This window comes from Tamandua tetradactyla, chromosome 21 (genome assembly GCF_023851605.1).
Source record: "Tamandua tetradactyla isolate mTamTet1 chromosome 21, mTamTet1.pri, whole genome shotgun sequence".
Lineage (NCBI taxonomy): Eukaryota > Metazoa > Chordata > Mammalia > Pilosa > Myrmecophagidae > Tamandua > Tamandua tetradactyla.
In genome coordinates, this window is record NC_135347.1 from 16,934,372 (window position 1) to 16,951,071 (window position 16,700).

The 16,700-nt window shown below is 39.1% G+C and overlaps 1 long non-coding RNA gene across 1 annotated transcript in view; it reads left to right on the top strand.

Moving 5' to 3' along the window:
* LOC143665501 (uncharacterized) overlaps positions 1–16,700 on the top strand; it is a 79,207-nt gene that overhangs the window by 3,685 nt on the left and 58,822 nt on the right. The window lies entirely within an intron of this gene.

Here is a 16,700-nt window from a genome sequence, read left to right on the forward strand (position 1 = left end):
GTTCTTTAGGATTAGTAGAAATGGTTTGGGTTTGGGTTTGGCAAGTTATGATAAGTAGCAATGTCTAACTGAAGCTTGCATAAGGGTAACTTTTACTGTAGCCTCTCGACTATTTGAGCTCTCTTAGCCACTGATACTTTATTTACTATACTTCTTTCCCGCATTTTGGTCAGGATGGCATTGTTGATCTCACGGTGCTGGGACCAGGCTCATCCCTGCAAATCATCTCCCATACTGCCATGGAGACTTTCACTCGTGGATGTCATGTCCCATGCAACGGGGAGGGCAAGTATTTCACTTGCAGGGTTAGGCTTAGTGAGAGAGAGGCCACAATAGAGCAACAAGAGGTCCTCTGGAAGTAACTTTTAGGCATACCTATAAGTAGGCTAAGCTTCTCCACTACATACATAAGCTACACAAGAGCAAGCCTCAAGATCAATGGCTTGTCCTATGGACTTAGGTGTCCCTAACATTTGACACAGTATCAGATGTTTCCCCCATGGTAAAATTTAATAGTTCCGTATTTTTTCTCCCATCCCTCAGGGACTTTGCCAATACTTTTTTTTTTTTAATTTTTAATTTTTTTTTTTATTTTGCATGGGCAGGCTCCAAGAATCGAACCTGGGTCTCTGGCAGGCAAGAATTCTGCCACTGAGGCACCATTGCACTGCCCTAAAACTTTTTGATTATCTGCTTAATATACTCAGGGATGTATCCGGGTATTAGATTAAGCTATACAGGATTAAAGGCCCTCATTCTTATTCTGGGCTCTCTGTGTTTGGATTGTTTAAATGATCTTCCAGACGGGTTGAGTTAGATTACAGAAAATTTAGGTTCTGGACAAAATAACCTTTCGTCCTTGGAGTTTCAAAGAGTAGATGAAGTTCTAAAATATAGACAAAGTCTTCCTTACCCCTGAGTTCTGAATTACCTTAATTCTGAACTGACTGGCTTTGTTCTTATCTCTCAATACCAGATTATAGATATATAAAACAGGGGTAGCCTCTCGAAATCCAGAAATAACAGTTACCACTCTGGACTAAAAGTGATTGCTAAAAAAGCTTGCAATCAGGGTCACTGTTTTCTTATAAGTATTTTCTAAATGAGACCATACGGTATTTGCTGTTCTTTCTGGCTGATTTTGCCTCACCAAATGTCCCACAGGTTCATTCACATCATTGCATGCCTCATAACTTTGTTCCCTTTTGTAGCAGCACAATTTTTTTAATTAAATTTTTTTAATTTTTAAATTAAAAAAAATTACAGGAAAGAAACACAAACATTCTTAATATATGATCATTCCATTCTACATATATAATCAGTAATTCACAATATCATCACATAGTTGTATATTCATCACCATGATCATTTCTTAGAACATTTGTATCAATTCAGAACAAGAAATAAAAAGACAACAGAAAAATAAAACGGAAACAGAAAAAAAATTTTTACATGCCATACCCCTTACCCCTCCCTTTCATTGATCACTCGCATTTCAAACTAAATTTATTTTAACATTTGTTCCCCCTATTATTTATTTTTATTCCATATGTTCTACTCGTCTGTTGACAAGGTAGGTAAAAGGAGCATCAGACACAAGGTTTTCACAATCACACAGTCACATTGTGAAAGCTGTATCATACAATCATCTTCAAGAAACATGGCTACTGAAACATAGCTCTACATTTTCAGGCAGTTCCCTCCAGCCTCTTCATTTCCTCTTGGTTAACAAGGTGATATCTACTTAATGCATAAGAGCAACCTTCAGGATAACCTCTTGACTCTGTTTGGACTTACTCAGCCATTGACACTTTGTCTCATTTCCCTCTTCCCCCTTTTAGTCGAGAAGGTTTTCTCAATCCCTTGATGCTGGGTCTCAGCTCGTTCTAGAGTTTTTCCCAATCCCTTGATGCTGAATCTCAGCTCATTCTGGGATTTCTGTCCCACGCTGCCAGGAATATCCACACCCCTGGGAGTCATGTCCCACGTAGACAGGGGGAGGGTGGTGAGTCTGCTTGCTGTGTTGGCTGGAGAGAGGCCACATCTGAGCAACAAAAGAGGTTCTCTTGGGGGTGACTCTTAGGCCTAATTTCAAGTAGGTTTGACCTATCCTTTGTGGGGTTAAGCCAAAGACTGAGGGCTCAGCCTGTAGCTTTGGTTGTCTACCCTGTTTGTGAGAATATCAAGAATTCAACTTGGGGAGGTTGAATTTCCCCCTGTTCTCACCATTCCCCAAAGGGGACTTTGCAAATACTTTTCCACTCACTGATCAAATCACTCTGGGATTCATTGGGGCATCGCTGTGGACAAACCAACAAAATCTCATATCCTACCCAAGGTTCCATGTACTTATATTGTTCAACCAAGCTATCTACATAAGTTATATTAGGAAATGCACTAGTCAAAATATAAATTTTGTACCAAATAAACATTTTTTGCTTTAGTCTCACACATAAGTTGAAATCTTAAAATATTAATTGCCATCTATTTTCAGCACCCTGCAGTATAATGACATTCCTTTGTTCTTTCTCATGCAAAAACATTTTAAAAATTTGTACATTTAGTCACTGTCATTATACACTCTAGGCAATCCTAGATTGTACCATCTCAATCTTTATTGTCTATTTTTCTTTCAGATTTCATTTGTGCCCCCAGCTCTCCTCCCTCTATCATTCTCACATTCAGCTCCATTCAGTGTTTTAACATAATTGTATTACAGTTAGGCAGTATTGTGCTGTCCATTTCTGAGTTTTTATATTCAGTCCTGTTGCAAAATCTGTATCCCTTCAGCTCCAGTTACTCAATATCTTACCCTATTTCTATCTCCTGACGGTCTCTGTTACCAAGGAAATTCTCCAAGTTTATTCACTAATGTCAGCTCATGTCAGTGAGACCATACAGTATTTGTCCTTTTGTTTCTGACTAATCTCACTCAGCATAATGTCCTTAAGGTCCATCCATGTTGTTACATACTTCATAACTTTATTCTGTCTTATAGTTGCATAATATTCCGTCATATGTATATACCACAGTTTGTTTAGCCACCCATCTGTTGATGGACATTTTGGCTGTTTCCATCTCTTGGTAATTGTAAATAATGCTGCTATAACCACTGTTGTGCAAATGTCCATTTGTGTCCTTGCCCTCATGTCCTTTGAGTAGAGACAGCATATAGCTGGGTCCCGTTCCCTAATCCATTCTGCTGGTCCACGTCCCCCGATTGGGAAGCTTAATCCATCAACACTCAGTGTTATTTCTGCACAGGCAGTACCCTCCTCTACCATTTTGCCTTTTGGCATTTATATGTCCTTCTAATTTTCCTTCTTTTTACCTTTACTCATAGTCTTCCTTTCTACACTCTTCTACACACATCTCTCTTCTGCCTTTGTATCTGTCTCTAGTGCTCTCTTTAGTATTTCTTGCAGACCTGGTCTCTTGGTCACAAATTCTCTCAGTGATTTTTTGTCTGAAAATATTTTAATTTCTCCCTCATTTTTGAAGGGCAATTTTGCTCGATATAGAATTCTTGGTCAGCAGTTTTTCTCTTTTAATAATTTAAATATATCACCCCACTGTCTTCTCGCGTCCATGGTTTCTGCTGAGAGATCTACACATAGTCTTATTGGGCTTCCCTTGCATGTGATGGATTGCTTTTCTCTTGCTGCTTTCAAGATCCTCTCTTTCTCTTTGACCTCTGACAATCTGATTAGTAAATGTCTTGGAGTACGTCTATTTGGATCTATTCTCTTTGGGGTGCGTTGCACTTCTTGGATCTGTAATTTTAAGTCTTTCATAAGAGTTGGGAAATTTTCAGTGATAATTTCCTCCATTAGTTTTTCTCCTCCTTTTCCCTTCTCTTCTCCTTCTGGGACACCCACAACACGTATATTCGTGCGCTTCATACTGTCCTTCAATTCCCTGAGTCCCTGCTCATATTTTCCCATTTTTCCCCTATAGTTTCTGTTTCTTGTCAGATTTCAGATGTTCCATCCTCCAGTTCAGAAATCCTATGTTCTGTCTCTCGAAATCTACCACTGTAGGTTTCCATTGTTTTTTTCATCTCTTCTACCATGCCTTTCATTCCCATAAGTTCTGTGATTTATTTTTTCAGACTTTCGATTTCTTCTTTTTGTTCATTCCTTTCCTTCTTTATATCCTTCCTCAATTCATTGATTTGGTTTTTGATGAGGTTTTCCATGTCTGTTCGTATATTCTGAATTAATTGTTTCAGCTCCTGTATCTCATTTGAATTGTTGGTTTGACTGGGCCATATCTTCAATTTTTCTAGTGTGATTTTTTTTTTCCCCCCGCTGGTGTCTAGGCATTTAACTACCTTAATTAGTTTATTCTGGAGATTGTTTTCAGTTTTTTTACCTAGGGTTTTCTTGCTAGATGAATTTGTTGTCTGTCTGTTCTTTGACATTCAGTTCAGTTTTTTCTGGACCTCTAGCTTAGGTTTTGTTTAACAGAGGAGAATTTTTCAGTTCTTGTTTTCTTGTTTCTTGCCCTGCTTGTATGGTGCCTTCTCCCCTCCCCCAACCCTTAGGAGGGTCTCTGTAGGTATTATAGACCCCAGCCAGACTTTCCCAGACCAAACTGGCCTCCTATCAGGAGGAAAGAGTCATCTGCTTGGTTTTCCCTGAGGGTGAGACCCAGCAGGTTGAAAGACTTTCCTGTGAAGTCTCTGGACTCTGTTTTTCTTATCCTGCCTAGTATGTGGTGCTTGTCTGCTTGCAGGTCCCACCAGCATAAGATGATGTGGAACCTTTAATTTTGGCAGACTCTCCCTGCTGGGGGCGTGGTGGAGACAGAGGAGAGGTTGTAGGCTGGTTTTAATAGCTTCGAATTACCAAGCCCTGGTGTCTGAATTCCTTGAGGGAGGGATTCCACCTGAGTTGGGCTTCACCCCTCCTCTGGGGAAGGCACAGGCTCCAGAGAAGCCCTCAGACGAGCTTGTTTTTGCGTATGCCTGGGGCAGGTGCAGCCTGAGAAGCCCTGCGGCTGTATCCAAAGGCAGCCAAGCCCCTGCAGAAACACAGCCACAAAAACCTCTGCTTCCTTTTTTTTTTCTTTTTCTGTCAGCCCTGCCCCCTTGGCACCAGGGCCAAAATGAGCAACCTCCGCTTTGACCAGGTTCACCTGAGCTGGGGGCCTAATTTTAGTAGTCAGAATTTGTTAATTCATTCCACAATTGGTGTTTCGTTGGGCTCAGCCCCTGCTGCTGGTAAAGTCTCTTTCCTTTCCCCTCTGGGAAGCAGCCTGTGGGGGAGGGGTGCCGGCCGCTGTGGGTTGGGGGACTCGCAGTTCTGGGGGGGGAGCTCGTAGATTGTCCAGCTGGTCCAGACTGGGGTATGCTGTGTGTCCGGTCACTGACGTGTCCCCAGGAGCTGTTCTGTATTGTTTCTGGTTATTTAGTAGTTGTTCTGGAGGACGAGCTAAAACGCGCACATTGCCAAGCTGCCATCTTGACCTGGAAGTCGTGTAGCAGTACAATTTTTTTTTTAATTTTTTTTAAACAATTAAAAAATTAACAAACGAAACATTAAGATATCATTCCATTCTACATATACAATCAGTAATTCTTAATATCATCACATAGTTGCATATTCATCATTTCTTAGAATATTTGCATCGATTTAGAAAAAGAAATAAAAAGACAACAGAAAAATAAAACGATAATAGAGAAAAAGAAGATTATACATACCATACCCCTTACCCCTCGCTTTCATTTACCACTAGCATTTCAAACTAAATTTATTTTAACATTTGTTCCCCCTATTATTTATTTTTATTCCATATGTTCTACTCTTCTGTTGATATAGTAGCTAAAAGCAGCATCAGACACAAGGTTTTCACATTCACAGAGTCTCATTGTGAAAGCTATATCATTGTTCAGTCATCATCAAGAAACATGGCTACTGGAACACAGCTCTACATTTTCAGGCAGTTCCCTCCAGCCTCTCTGCTACATCTTGAACAACAAGGTGATATCTACTTAATGCATAAGAATAACCTCCAGGATAACCTCTCGACTCTGGAATCTCTCAGTCATTGACACTTAGTCTCATTTCACTCTTCCCCTTTGGTCGAGAAGGTTCTCTCAATCCCTTGATGTTAATTCCCAGCTCATTCTAGGGTTTTTCTCAGTCCCTTGATGCTGAGTCCCATTCCAGGATCTCTGTCCCACGTTGCCAGGAAGGTCCACACCCCTGGGAGTCATGTCCCACGCAGAGAGGGGGAGGGTGGTGAGACTGCTCGTCCTGTTGGCTGGAGAGAGAGACCACATCTGAGCAACAAAAGAGGCTCTCTTGGGGGTGACTCTTAGGCCTAAATTTTAAGTAGACTTGACCTATCCTTTTTGGGGTTAAGTTTCGTATGAACAAACCCCAAGACTGGGGGCTCAGCCTGTACTTTGGTTGTCCACACTGCTTATGAGAATATCAGGAATTCGACTTGGGGAAGTTGAATTTCTCCCTGCTCTCACCATTCCCTGAAGAGGGCCTGCAAATATTTTTCCAGTCACTGATCAAATCACTCTGGGATTCATTGGGGCATCACTCTGGACAAACCAACAAAATCTCATGTCCTACCTGAGATTCCAAGTACCTATGACGTTCAGTCAAACTATCTACATGAGTTATATTAGGAAATGCTCTAGTCAAAATATAAATTTTGTAACAAATAAACATTTTTTGCTTTAGTCTCACACATAAGGTGACATTTTAAAGTATTAATTATCATCTATTTTCAGCACCCTGCAATAATGACATTCCTTTGTTCTTCCTCATGCAAAAACATTTTTACAATTTGTACATTGTACATTTCACTATTATTATACACTCTAGGCATTCCTAGATTATACCATCTCGATCTTTAACATCTATCTTTCTTTCTGATTTCATTTATGTCCCCAGCCCTCCTCCCTCTGTCATTCTCACATGCAGCTTCATTCAGTGCTTTAACATAATTATATTACAGTTAGGTAGTATTGTGCTGTCCATTTCTGAGTTTTTGTATCCAGTCCTGTTGCACAGTCTGTATCCCTTCAACTCCAATTACCCAATATCTCACCCTATTTCTATCTCCTGATGGTCTCTGTTACCAACGGCATATTCCAAGTTTATTCACTAATGTCAGTTCATTTCAGTGAGACCATACAGTATTTGTCCTTTAGTTTTTGGCTAGTCTCACTCAACGTAATGTTCTCAAGGTCCATCCATGTTGTTACATACTTCAAAAGTTTATTCTGTCTTAAAGCTGCATAATATTCCATCGTATGTATGTACCACAGTTTGTTTAGCCACTCGTCTGTTGATGGACATTTTGGCTGTTTCCATCTCTTTGCAATTGTAAATGATGCTGCTATAAATATTGGTGCACAAGTGTCCATTTGTGTCTTTGCCCTTAAGTCCTCTGAGTAGATAACCTAGCAATGGTATTGCTGGGTCATATGGCAATTCTATATTCAGCTTTTTGAGGAACCACCAAACTGCCTTCCACAGTGGTTGCACCATTTGACATTCCCACCAACAGTGGATAAGTGTGCCTCTTTCTCCACATCCTCTCCAGCACTTGTCGTTTTCTGTTTTGTTGATAATGGCCACTCTGGTGGGTGTGAGATGATATCTCATTGTGGTTTTGATTTGCAGCACAATTTTTGATCATATATATACACCATCATTTATCTATTTCTCAGTGCATCCTTCAGCCACCTCCACTCATTAGGCATTATGTATAATGTCCAAAGTTAATAATCCATCAACACTCTCAATTTTGTATAATTTCATTGTTCCCAAGAGAAAGATAACTAATAAACACACCCTTACCAAATAGAAAATCCAAACTTCCCCTTAACTCTTTTTCCTTTCCCCATTATTTACCCTGGGGGTTGCTGTGGTACTGTTGATGTTTTCCTCTCAAGCATAGCCCATAGAATGCAATGGCAGATTTCTCCCTGTTCTAGTTTGCTAGCTGCTGGAATGCAACACACCAGAGACGGATTGGCTTTTAATAAAAGGGGATTTATTTTGTTGGTTCTTCAGAGGAAAGGCAGCTAACTTTCCACCGAGGTTCTTTCTTACATGGAAGGCACAAGATGGTCTCTGCTGGTCTTCTCTCCAGGCCCCTGGGTTCCAACAACTTTCCCCGGGGTGACTTCTTTCTGCATCTCCAAAGGCCTGGGCTGAGCTCCTAGTGCTGAGATGAGGAATGCTGAGCTGCTTAGCAGTGCTACGTTGCAATCTCTCATTTAAGCACCAGCCAATTAAGTCAAACGTCACTCATTGCAGCAGAAATGCCTCCTAGCTGACTGCAGATGTAATTGGCAACAGATGAGGTTCACGTACCTCTGGCTTATGTCTGCAGCAACAAGACTAGGTATGCTCACCTGGCCAAGTTGACAACTGGATCTAACTAACACAGTCCCTATACCCTGAACTTGTACACTCTATGTACAAGATTCATACCTTTGCAGTAGTTCACACAAGAATTTATTTATATTTGCAGTGTTAATCAGTGGAACACATGGATCTATACAATCCCTTTCAATCGTGTTCACCTTCAATATGGTAATTTATTTGTAGACCCACTACTACAAACTGCCTTCACTTGTATCTATTCCCTTACATTTAAGTTCGAACTCATTAGCTAACTGTTCACCCATCTCTAGCTTCCATGTATCTCTAAGTCCCCGATATTCTGTATTATAGCCTCTGATTTTACCTTTACCACAGTCATAAAATGGAATCATACAGTATCTAAATTTTTGTGTCTGACTTACTTCACTCAGCATTATGTCCTCAAGGCTCATCCATCTTGTCATGTGCTTCAGGATGTCGTTTCATCTTACTGCTGCATAGTATTCCACTTTGATCCATTTTGAGTTAATTTTTGTATAGTTAGAAGATAAGGGTCTTTTTTCATTCTTTTGGCTATTGATATTCAGTTTTCTCAAGCCCATTCATTGAAAAGACTATTATTCTGTTCCAATTCAGTGGATTTGGGGGCCTTGTTGAAGATTAATTGACTATAAATTTGATGGTCAATTTCTGCAGTCTTGATTTGGTTCCATTGATCAGTATGTCTAACTTTGTGTCAGGTACCATGCTGTTTTGATTACTGTGGCCTTATACTAAGCTTTAAAGTTGGGAAGTGTTTGTCTTCCCATTTCACTCTTCTTCTTCTTCTTTTTGCTCTTCCTTTTTTAGGATATCTTTACCAATTAGAGGCCCCTTTCCCTTCCAAATAAATTTGATAACTAGCTTTTCCAAGTCTTCAGAATGGGTTGTTGGAATTTTAATTGGTATCACATTGAATCTGTAGATCCATTTGTGTAGAACTGACATCATAATGACATTCAACCTTACTATCCATGAGCATGGAATTTCTTGCCATCTATTAAGATCTTCTTTGATTTCTTTAAGCAATATTTTTAGGTTTCTGTGTACAGGTCTTTTATTTCCCTAGTTAAGTTTATTCTTAAATACTTGATTCTTTTAGTGGCTATTTTGAATGGAATTTTTTTCCTTTGTTGTCACCTCCATGGGGTCATTATCTGTTTATAGAAATAGTACTGCTTTTGTACATTAATCTTATATCCTGCCACTTTACTGAATTTGTTTATTAGCTCAAGTAGCTTTATCATAGATTTCTCAGGACTTTCCAAGTATAGGACCATGTCATCTGCAAGTAATAAAGTTTTACTTCTTCCTTTATGATATAGATGCCTTTTATTTCTTTTTCCTGCCTGATTGCTCTAGCTAGAACTTTTAGTACAGTGTTGAATAAGAGTGATGACACTGGATATCCTTGTCTCATCCCCAATCTTAGGGGTAATGCTTTCAGTCTTTCACCATTGAGAATGATGCTGGCTGTTGGTTTTTCATGTGCACTCTTAATGATATTGTGGTCCTTTGAGTCCTACTTTTTGAAGAGTTTTTATCAGAAAAGAATGTTGAATTTTGTTGAATGCTTTTCCAGCATCATTCGAGATGCTTATGTGATTTTTTTCCCTTTTGGCTTGTTAATGTGCTGTATTGCAGTATCTTTCATTTCTGTGAGCTCTGCTATTTTTCTATTCTTTCAAATGTTTTATGCTCTTCCAGTGTCTTCTTGATATTGTTTATGTTATGAACATCCTTGATTAGTTGTTCCAAGTTCTGTTTCCCCTCTGTTGATTTAATTTGGTCATTTTGCTGGGCCATATCTGCCTCAATATTTATGTGCTATGTGATTTCTGTTGCAAATGGGGCATTTGATTGTTTTGATAAGGTTATTTTGCAAGTTGATTTCCTTCACTTGTTTGAGATTTTATATCTACTTGGGTTTGCTTGAAAGTTCCCTTTTGGATTTTGTTTGTGGGTCCTTCCCCTCCAAACCCAAGTCCCAGATCTCATGGGGGTGGGGGTCGGGGGTTGCAGTTCTACTTGAGGCTCTTTTGAAAGCTAGGCAGGTACGAAATTTGCCAGACTGCACTTTCTGGTTCTCCCCAGCAGATGGTGTTCTTGAGCCACCTCTTCTCCTCAGGCCTACTTCTCCCAGCTTGCAGGTGCCAGCTGAGCTGAATGGAGACCCAGTGTAATTCCAACCAGGGCTGCTGGTCTCATTTCACATTGAAAGCTGCCAACCTTGGGGATGGGAGACCAGCAGTTTGCACCTCAGCATAGACCTTGCTTATGTGCTCAATAGATCTGGTGGCCCCCAGACTCACTTGGGATGACCTTGGCTGTGGGACTGGGTATTTCAGCTTCCCCTGTCCACAGCCAATCTGGGAATGTTAGTTTTGGCCAGCTTCCTTGACCTCTCATCTTCACACAGGGCTGAGGTCTCTGGGATTCCGTGGAGGAAGGGGGGGCAAAATTGGGACACAGACAAGTCGTTTTCACTGGCTGTTTCTTGGACTGGCACCACTCTGTTTCTCCCCCTCTTCCTTGGGGGCAAGCCTCCTAGTCTCCCCTCAGAAAGACCTGGTGTCTCCAGCAGCCTGTCTCAGGAGTGGGGAGCAGGCACTGTGCCCTGGGCAAATGTTCTCTGTGAGTAGGGAAAGGACCCACAAACAAAATCCAAAAGGGGACTTTCAAGCAAACCCAAGTTCCCCTTGGGGACTCCCAGCTGCAGAGCTGCTAGGGAAGATCTCCCAAGCCAGCTGCAGGGGTAGGCTGGAATCATGACCCAGCAGACTCACCCCGTTCTCTCTGTCCCAATTTCTCCACCTTTTCATTCAGGGCCTCCCTATACAGGGTGAAGACCCTCTCTACTCACTAGCACCCTGGAACCACTGTCCTGGTTGTTTTTTCTATACCATTCCTCATTGCTGCACGAAGCCGGGTAAACTCAGCCTCTCCTATTCCACCATCTTCTTGAACTCCCCCTCTTTGTCTTCTACAGAATATCTAATTTGTGAAATGTTGACAGAGTCTCATTAGTACCATGGATTTTGTCAATTTCTCTTTATATTTGCAAGTTTAGGTTTCATATATTTAATGCTGTATGTGCTGGTTTGAACCGAGAGAAGGTCATGTTCTTTTAATCCATTACTGTAGGGATAGTCCTGTTGTGGGTGGGAACTTTTCGTTAGGTAATTTCAGTTTGAGATGTGACCCAGCCCATTCAAGGTGGTTCTTAATCCTTTTACTGGAGCACTTTATGAGCGGATAAAGGACGGAAAAAGCCGAAAGAGTTAAGAAAGAAACACCCAAAGAGAGTTTAGAGAGAAAAGCCCAGGAAATACTAAGAGAGGACACACAGAAGCTCAGAGTGGAGGCCACTGAACCAGGAGCGTGAAGCAATGAAGCCTTGGAGCAAAGGACCAGCAGACACTGGCCAAATGCCTTGCTGGCAGAGGAACCCCAGATGCCAGTGGCCTTTCTTCAGAGAAGGTAATGTCCTGTTGATGCCTTAATTGGGACATTTTCATGGCTTTAGAACTGTAAATTTGTAAACTAATAAATCCTCATTGTAAAAGCCAACCCATTTCTGATATATTGAATTCCGACAGCTTTAGCAAACCAAAACACTGCATTATTCAGCATCTAAGAAAGGTTTATAACTGATGTTCATCTTCTTTTCATTATGTTTGAAGCTTTTCATCCAGAATTATCCTTGGTTTGATGTTAATGTTATCATTACTGTTTTCTTTGCATTTGCTTGTGCTTTTTAGTTTCATATATTCCAGAACATTTTAAGTATCGTTAATTAATGGCATGTAGTTGGAGGGTTTTGCTTTTTGGCCCAATATGGGAGTAATCATTTTATAAAATGTGTTTAAAACTTTCTTATTTGGTATTAATGTCATTTTATGCTTCTTTGTGGCTAATAACCCCTCTACCTTTTATCTCCTTGTTCTCCAATAGGTTGTTCAAGTAGTCTTAGTTGTTTTCTATTGGCTAGTGATTTGTAGGGAGAATTGAATTTTTCTTTTCTTTTTCTTTTTTTTAATGGGCAGGCTCCAGGAATCAAACCCGGGTCTCCAGCTTGGCAGGCGAGAATTCTTGCCACTAAGCCACTATTGCACCACCCTGAATTTCTTTTTCACACTTGGAGTTGCCACAAAATTAAGAAGTCAAATTTGTATTTTTGTAAGTTAAACGCAATTTAGTATCTGTTGATACTGTCATCATACAGGTAGAAATTTAGCTTGCTTTTACATCTGCCCTCCCTTCTAAACTCTCTTTCCAGTTTGGACTGAAATAATTTGGAATTTAAGATTAAAATGATTAAGCAATTCATCTTTTCTGCTTTGAGTTACTCAGACATTTACATTGAGATTATTAGTTTACTTACATATTTATTCAAAGTTAAACTAGTTTATTGTTCAATACTGTTTCCTTAATACCTTCTCCATTTATTTTACTGTTTTGGACAGATGGAATACTGTGGTAGACTTGTCATAACTTCTGGTTGCCCAGTGATTATGAAATGACCCTTATAGATTTGAGGAATTCATGTTCTATGAATCCAATAACGGAGAAACCAAAAAAATGAGATTTCGGATGCCACAGATATGTAACCTAGTGTCTGCCAAACATGTCCACCAAAGCAAGATTTCAGTTCAAAAGTGAACAGTGTGAAGAAATAAATGCTGCATGTAATCTTTTTTTATGACGAAGATGACAGTGTTTGGGCATTTGGGCTAGATCTGGTTCTTTACTAAAGCAGTCTTAGTATGGTCTGGGTGTTGTTTTGAGGTATATTTGGGTGTTGAATCTGCCCTCAAGCTGATTCTGTGAGCTAATCTAATATTCTTTAAATAAATATCTTGTCATTTAGAGAAGGCTTTATTGACAACCCTAAGAATCCTGAATGATACAAGTACTAAATTGAATGCTAGTTTCCAGTTTGGCTGGTTCCTGAATTCTTAAGTAACATAGTATTCCTTTCAAAATGTTCTCACTTGCTCTCTATGCCTCCTTCCTATATCTGTTTTCCCCACCTCCAACCCCTTCAGTTCATGTGGCCAATCAGGAACTTCAGCCTTAACTCAACAGGATTTTTCAATTCTACCCCTCTACCACTAAACAAAAATGTATTTTGTGATGTATTTCAAATTGATTGGCCCAGTTCTTCCTCTCTTTTTTTTTTGAGCCAGTCCACAAAGGCTTTGGTCACTGACTAGCTGAGGATCAGCTCCCCTGGGACAGGTATTGATCTCTGGTAGAAACAGCCACGGTCAGGGGAAACTTTGGGCGCATGGTTCAATGAGTAATCATTGGGATTTAGTGTTTGGATTCTAAAAGGTGATGTAGGTGGATAATGCTTGGTATCTTTGTTTTATTTTCATTATGTTTTATATTCAATGGCCATTTTACTAGTATGTGTTGAATATTTTTAATTAAAAAAGTAGCAATCAAATAACTTCAAGAAAATAAGTGAAGTCACAAATGTAGAGAAAGAATTATACTGAGTATCAGAAGAAAGTATATTTAGCACCAAGAACAATATTGTACACATAGACATACAGGTTGAAAGAAGCATCAATGGCCTAACTAAAACCAATATAGTTTTATAGACCACATAACAATTATGAAAATGGCAGCCACCGTCCAAAGGTTTCAACATTGCAAAGTAACATTTTAAAGTCAGCATAATATATGATATGCTTATTAGAAATTTAAAAATAATTCATACACTTTCAGCCACCATGACTTTTGAAAAATTATTTTTGTTTGTTAAGTCTTAATAATCTTACTATTCAAATCTTTCTTCAGCTCTGGGTAATACCTTTTGCATTTCTGGCACTCCATTCTTTTCCTATCTTAAATACAAAGAACCCCTGTGATAACATGAATTCAAATTTAGTGTGACTAGCTCCCATCCTCAGCAAGTTTCATTCCCTAACTTAAGTAATTTTGAGTAACATGATTCACACTTTACATAATCACATTTTTGACTTAAAGGACTGTTTGCTTTTTATGGAGCTTATCTTTTATTTCACTAGTTCCCTATCATTAGAATTGTTTTTTTAGTGTCTAGGTAACCTTGTAAAGTTAATTCTCAAATGTCAATGTGGGGCACAACTACTCCCCTCCCACCCCCCAGCACGCCTGTGCTCACTCCTTGAGTGTGTACTTTCTTTGCAATAAACTCTTCTCTCTTGCTTGTACCTTCTTGTCTCATAAAAAAGTAATCAATGTAGTTAATTGGTTGTTAATGATTTCCATTTCAAAATAATTTAGCACATTTTTTGTCCCTTTCTTCCCTCATTTCAAAATTCTTTCACAACTGTAAAATCTCTACTGATCTTCTAAAAAATCCAAATTAGATATTTGCTTAAGTTATTGCCTGTTCAAAGCGTATGTGAGCTGATTCCTCTGGTAGTCACTGTCTTGAGTTATTGTCTTAACAATTACATGTTCATTCATGTGTTTCAACTTTGTCCATTACTGGGAGTTAAGAAGGGCTATATCAGATTGTATAGAACACTATTCAAATTTTCCCACCCAGAGGAAGGAGAGTTGAGGTTTTTGGTATCCTGTCAGAGTAAGAGGTCTAGCTGTTGAGAGGAGTAGAGATATAGCAAGAGCCAAAGGCAGTCACTCAAGAAGCGTCATTGTGATCTAGGGTAGAGGTTCTCAAAATGTGGTCCCCAGACCTGCAGCATTAGCATCACCTGGAAATTTGTTAGAAATACATATTCTTGGGCCCACCCCAAACCTGCTAAGTTAGAAATTATAGGGATGGGACCCAACTATGTTTTAATAAGTATTCTTAGTGATTCAAACCTATTGTAGTTTGAAAACTATGCCTTAGGGTTTTTATTGCAGCCCAAGGCTAGATACGGCACTGGCTCCCCTTCTCTCTGACTTCTCTTAACAGTCATCACAGCTCTTAATCCCCAACACTGAGTTTAGTATGCCTTTTATAAGAAGCCTTCACTGGGAATATTTGTTATCAGTCATGGCTACACCCTGTGAACTTCTCAAAGAACTGAGGTTTGCCCCTCTACTAATTTAGAGCCATCTCCTCCAGCAACCTTCTAATGGGCCATTTAAGATTGATTGGCTCTTCTCCCAGCCTAGTTGTTGCCTACAGGAATTCCTGAGTTTTCTGGCATGTAAAAGGCACATTTTTTTCTTTCATTTCCAGCATTGATAATTGTTTTTCGTCCTTATTTGCATCAAAAGGCAATTTTATTTTTGACTTATATCACATCTCTTTCCATAAAAATAAAGTGGTTTATAAAAAAACCGGCATGCAATAATTCAGAAAAATAGAAGATAGGACTAACGAGGAAACAATTATGAATTATATGCATATTTTATATAAAGGCAGCCTTTGAACAGCATAAATATAATTAGTATCATTAGTCTTAAACTATTAAAGTTTGTGAATGATGATGAAATTTTACAAAGCTTCAAATGTTGATTTTATATTCCAAACAGAAGTAAATTGAGGTGTTTACAAAGTGGTGTAGTGGAAAGAGTATGGTTTTGAAGTCAAATACTTTAGTTCAAATTATAGCATTTTATTTAATGGCATTTTACCTTTTTAAAAAGATCAGCTTCATTATCTGTAAGTTATAAACCTGGACAAAGTAGGTAATTTAACTACATGTTGTGATTTCAAGGGCACCACGTAGATATACTTACTTCCCTCTTCTCTTCTCTTCCCAGTGTTGCACCATACCTAAAATCTTTTATTTTCTCAAATGCAGAGTGCATGAATTTCATTAAAAATGATTTCTTTCATTTATCCAGTAAATATGTGAGCACATTGCATCATCCTCACTCTGATTTTTTAGAATAAATTCAGGGAACATTATATTGCATTATTTTTGACAATTAGGTTTATCAGTTTATTTTCCTTCATGAAGGAAGGGGACACTTGAACATAGACCCTATATCTCTGACCATAAGAAACAAAGATTTCCTTAACAGGGAGGGATTTCTGAATTTTTAAAAATATCCTAATGGTATTAAATTTTTACTTTTAAAGTACCATGTGACTTACATTTTCTGAGCATGGCAAAGTGCTGATTATACCTGACTGCTGAAACTTAGCCATAATGTATCAGGTCTTAGAAGGTGTTCATCACAGACCCAGTTGGATCAGGGAGAAGATGAAGGGCAAGACAGTCACATTGTAAAATCTGTACTTAAGAATAATCTGTTAATTTTTCAAGTTTAGAATTCTATTGAGAAAAAGGAAATATTCTATGTTGGCCTCCTATGTTAGATGCTGAGTCCTGTGCTAGACAGTTTACA